This window comes from Callionymus lyra, chromosome 9 (genome assembly GCF_982586985.1).
Source record: "Callionymus lyra chromosome 9, fCalLyr1.hap1.1, whole genome shotgun sequence".
In the NCBI taxonomy this organism is placed as follows: domain Eukaryota; kingdom Metazoa; phylum Chordata; class Actinopteri; order Syngnathiformes; family Callionymidae; genus Callionymus; species Callionymus lyra.
The window spans coordinates 29,521,759-29,527,950 of NC_141826.1; positions in this window are offsets into that span (position 1 = coordinate 29,521,759).

Genomic DNA, 6,192 nt, shown 5'->3' on the forward strand with positions numbered 1-6,192 from the left:
CACTCCTCCACATAGATCTTCTCTAGATCAGTCAGACTGCAGGAGGATCCACTCCTCCACACAGATCTTCTCTAGATCAGTCAGACTGCAGGAGGATCCACTCCTCCACACAGATCTTCTCTAGATCAGTCAGACTGCAGGAGGATCCACTCCTCCACACAGATCTTCTCTAGATCAGTCAGACTGCAGGAGGATCCACTCCTCCACACAGATCTTCTCTAGATCAGTCAGGTTTCTGGGCTGTCGCTGAGAAACACGGAGTTTCAGCTCCTCCAAAGATTTTCAATTGGATTTAGGTCTGGAGACTGGCTAGGCCACTCCAGAACCTTGATATGCTTCTTACGAAGCCACTCCTTGGTTGTCCTGGCTGTGCTTTGGGTGATTGTCATGTTGGAAGATCCCGACTCATCTTCAATGATCTCACTGATGGAAAGAGGTTGTTCCCCAAAATCTCACAATACATGGCTGCAGTCATCCTCTCCTTAATACAGTACAGTCCTGTCCCATGAGCAGAAAAACACCCCCAAAGCATGATGCTAGCACCCCTACGCATCATTCTTCTTCCTCCAAACACGCTTAGTGGAATTATGAAAAAACTCTCTCCCATGACTCCTCTGGATCATCCAAATGGTCATTGGCAAACTTAAGACGGGCCTTAACATGTGCTGGTTTAAGCAGGGGAACCTTCCATGCCATGATTTCAAACCATGACGTCTTAGTGTATTACCAACAGTGACCATGGAAACGGTGGTCCCAGCTCTTTTCAGGTCATTGACCAAGTCCTGCCGTGTAGTTCTGGGCTGATTCCTCACCTTTCTTAGCATCATTGAGACCCAAGAGGTGATATCTTCATGGGGCTCCACTCCGATGGAGATTGACCGTCATGTTTAGCTTCTTCCATTTACTAATGATTGCTCCAACAGTGGACCTTTTTTCACCGAGCTGCTTGGCAATTTCTCCGTAGCCCTTTCCAGCCTTGTGGAGTTGTTTTGTCTCTGGTGTCTTTGGACAGCTCTTTGCTCTTAGCCATGAATGTTTGGGTCTTACTGATTGTATGGATGGACAGGTGTCTTTATGCTGCTCACGACCTCACACAGGTCCATCTGATTCAGGATAATACAGTAGAGTGGAGGAGGACTTTTAAAGGCGGACTAACAGGTCTTTGAGGGTCAAAATTCTAGCTGATAGACAGGTGTTCAAATACTTGTTTTCAGCTGTATCACACTAATAAATTTATAGATTTTGATTTCTGGATTTTTCTTTCTAGATGATCTCTCACACAGACATGAACCTCCATGAACATTTCAGACCCTCCATGATTTCTAAGTGTGAGAACTTGCAAAATAGCAGGGTGTTCAAATACTTATTTTCTTCACTGTATATATATGTATAATTTGAATAACTAGTCAGTACCATGTGTTCTGTGACAGCAGGTAAAGTCATCATCATTTTTTTTTAAATATATAATGTAAATATTATATATATATATATATATTTATTATATATATATATATATATATATATATATATATTATAAATATTTTAATTATTTGTTTTATTTTTTATGAAAAATTGCTGTATTTTCTGTGGCTATTGGAAAAAACAATTTCCCAAAGGAGACCTGCTGAGGGATCAATAAAGTTTTACCTTACCTTACCTTATTTCATGTGATCAGTCGAGAGGAAAATCTGCTTTGAGGAGGTTTGACAAGAACACGGTTCATCACAATAAACTAATAAAATAAAATTAAGCAGCTGAACCTGATAAACTGAAGACAAATGACGAACTGTTTCCTTTATTATTTATTTATATCTTATAGTCACTGAAGTCACAAACTCAACACACATTATAAACTCCTTCAATAAATTGATGAAAATCAACTAAAAGAAGGTCATGATAGAAAGTTAAGTTTACCATCCCCCCTTTAGACCCCCCCTCTCCTTCTGCGCGAGACACCTGATGACAGAGAACAACTGACACCTGATGACAGAGAACAACTGACACCTGATGACAGCGAGCAACTGACACCTGATGACAGCGAGCAACTGACACCTGATGACAGAGAACAACTGACACCTGATGACAGCGAGCAACTGACACCTGATGACAGCGAGCAACTGACACCTGATGACAGAGAACAACTGACACCTGATGACAGAGAACAACTGACACCTGATGACAGCGAGCAACTGACACCTGATGACAGAGAACAACTGACACCTGATGACAGCGAACAACTGACACCTGATGACAGCGAGCAACTGACACCTGATGACAGAGAACAACTGACACCTGATGACAGCGAGCAACTGACACCTGATGACAGCGAACAACTGACACCTGATGACAGCGAGCAACTGACACCTGATGACAGCGAGCAACTGACACCTGATGACAGAGAACAACTGACACCTGATGACAGAGAACAACTGACACCTGATGACAGAGAACAACTGACACCTGATGACAGCGAGCAACTGACACCTGATGACAGCGAGCAACTGACACCTGATGACAGCGAGCAACTGACACCTGATGACAGAGAACAACTGACACCTGATGACAGCGAGCAACTGACACCTGATGACAGAGAACAACTGACACCTGATGACAGCGAGCAACTGACACCTGATGACAGAGAACAACTGACACCTGATGACAGAGAACAACTGACACCTGATGACAGCGAGCAACTGACACCTGATGACAGCTAGCAACTGACACCTGATGACAGCGAGCAACTGACACCTGATGAAAGAGAACAACTGACACCTGATGACAGCGAGCAACTGACACCTGATGACAGAGAACAACTGACACCTGATGAAAGAGAACAACTGACACCTGATAATTAACACCTTTTATAATTGCCAAAAACAGTCGTTTTAACGACTACTTGTCCGGATATTATGCTCATATCACTTAAGATATGTCTCAAGCATCTCGGATCTATGATCGTGATGCTCTTCTCAACATCAGAGAGTCGATGGAGGACTTCACTCGCGACAGTTACCAACGTCCGGTGAACGTGTTTCCGGCTCCGCTTCTCATCGACTCGGTCTCTGTGGAATATCGTTTGATCTCTCGAGTACCGGGCGATTTTCACAAGGGATCGAGTCGGGCTGGAGTTCAGGTCAGGATGAGACGTGCAGTTGCGATCGCTCGGAACAACTCTGACGTCATCGAACGTCATCGATGTTTGATCGACATTCCTCTCACTGTGTCTGACGACACATCAGCGCTGCCGTCTGTCCAGACCTCAACGAAAGGTGGTAAGATTTTTTCATTTCCTCTCTTTAATTCGACTTTTACAACCGAGTTCAGTGACAGCTGGTACCCACGTGACCGCTGTTCGCTTCAAAAGATCCCGCTCTGCGCGCCTGTCAGTGACGCGGCGTCGTCAGTGACGTCATCGGTGCTGAATGTGGGACTTCTTAATGTTCGCTCCATTACTAATAAATCCTTTATTCTTAATGATCTTTTCACAAGAGTTAATTTGGATTTATTATGTCTTTCTGAGACTTGGCAGAGAGAGGAAGAGTTTATTCATCTGAACGAACTCTGTCCAGTAGGGAGCGCTGTCCTGGGGAAGCCTCGCCTCTCTGGTCGTGGAGGAGGTCTTGCTACTGTTTTTAGGGAGAGTTGTTCTTGCAAAGTGATTCAGACACAGGAATTCACTTCTTTTGAGTCTCAGATGATCTTGGTTGGTTCTACAAGACCTTTCTATTGTGTGTCAATCTACCGCCCGCCTGGTCCTGCGGCGGTGTTCTTGAAAGACTTTAGTGACTTCTTATCTTCCATTATTCAGATGGAATCTGTTCTTATTCTTGGAGACTTTAATCTTCATGTTGATGACGTCACATCTTGTTCTGCTAAAGAACTTTTAACTTTAACTGAAGCCTTTAATTTTGAGCAACATGTTTCTGAACCCACTCATCAAAAAGGCCACATTTTAGACTTAGTTTTTACTCTTGGCCTGAACATTTCTAATGTATCTGTACATGATGTCCATCTGAGTGATCATTCTCTTGTCTTGTTCAACCTGGACTTCATCCCTGAACCTAAGCCTTTGAAAGTTAGGTCTCAGAGGCGTGTCATCTCAGCCGATACTGCAGACAGTTTTTCTGCTATGTTTGACCGTCTTTCCTTTGATGACTGTCCAGATGTGGACAGTTTGATTCACTGTTACACTGATCATTGTGTTGAAATACTGGATCAAGTGGCACCTGTTAAATCGAACTTGAAAATTCAGAAAAGACGGTGCCCTTGGACAAATGAAGATCTCCTGAGTCTGAAGAGACTTTGTCGAAAGACTGAGCGTCTCTGGAAGTCTACTAAACTTGACACTGACACCTGATGACGGAGAACAACTGACACCTGATGACGGAGAACAACTGACACCTGATGACAGAGAACAACTGACACCTGATGACAGAGAACAACTGACACCTGATGTCAGCAAGTAATGACCTTGAATGTCCCCAAAGGTCAGCGAGGACCCCAAAAGGGACGTTTGTGTATGTGTGTGTAGCTGAAGTCCCCACAATGGACGATAAAATGATTTTGTCCCAAATCTCAAGGTAAAAATACTGATGGGACAAAAAAGGCCTAAAACAAAAATCTCAACTGAGTAATGTTTTCCACTTTCCAGCATTTCTGTAACACATTCAGAAAGGGCTGTCCTCGAAGGGGGGATTGAGAGGCGCGCCCCCAAAAAGGACATAAGGTGTGTGTGTGTGTGTGTATTTTTTTAAATGAGTAGAGTTCTTCAGTGATTCAAGAAAAGTTATCATCCTTAACAACGTGAATCAAATATAAGGACGAGGATCATCTTCTGCATGAAGTCTGAGGCTCAACAACAGCTGGGTTGGACCCCATAATAAAACAAACATATTAATTATTGGGTTCAAGCTGAGACGAGACCTTCAGAGGCAGAAGATGATGCCGTGACACACATACTGACCTATAATTGCCAACAGAAGAGAGCAGAGCTTGTGTGATTGGTCGGATGGTCGTGGCCTCAGAGGATCAGAGCCGTCTCACAGGATCAGCAAATCACTGTCAGATGGACTGAAGCTTGATGCTCAACAATTAGACCAAAATACTTTTCCATCCATGTTTTCATGATGGAATCAGTCAATAAATAGGTTGCATATGTCAAACGTAAACGTCACCTGCCACTCGATTGTTCGCAGGTTGCATGTCATCAGGGAATGTCTCGTGTGTCCAGACAAAGCCATTCAAACCATGATGACTTCCTTGAATCACATCTTCAGCTCGTGTTTGAAGATGTTCTCAAAGCTCTTCCTGGTCTTGACTCCAGCAGGTCCAACACCTGCAGCTGCTCACGAAGACCATCAGAAAATCATCAGCTTTTCTTTTGATGAAATTCACTAAAACACGAGCCTCGACCCGTCATTTGTTCCAACTGTGATACTTGTACTGAGATACAAGTACAACCACATTATTGAGAAGATGAATCTATTGTAATACAGGAACAACAATATTATCAAGAAGAGTAATCCTTGATGTCGAGCTAAAACAACATTATGTTTAAATGATCACCATTTGCATGGTTGTGTTGTTGTGGTTCTGGGTAGTAAATATAAACGAAAGGAAAACTTTCACTGTTGCCCCAGAAATTATACATGATCAGAATCAGAAAACTTCTATTGCTACAACACTGGTATTTTTTTGTGGTTGCAACATAAAATTACATATAAATAAGGAAAAATATTGAATAAAAATGAAAAGCAAAGAAATTTTTTTTTTCAATTTAATTAAACAATATTCATGATCCAGAAGTGTCGATGGAAAGAGTTCTTGCATCGGTATGTTCTGGTTTGTATGGATCTCAGTCAGAGTAGATCAGTTGGACCAATGTCCCTGGTGAGGGTCCACTTAGATCCTTCACGCCTCTATGTAGACGTACAGTTCCTGCAGAGAAGGAAGAAGCAGCCAATCACCTCCTCAGCAGGAGGGATGATCTGCTGCAGTCTGTTCTGGTCTGTAGCAGAGAACCACACAGTGATGGAGGAGGTGATAATGGATCCACAATAACAGTGTAAAGCATCGACCATGAGATTTGAATTTCCCTGACGCTGGAAGTTCATCTTGTGATCCTTCTTCACGATGAAACCAATGTTCTTCTCACTCTTCAGATCCCAGTGAAGACGATACAATCTTATCAAG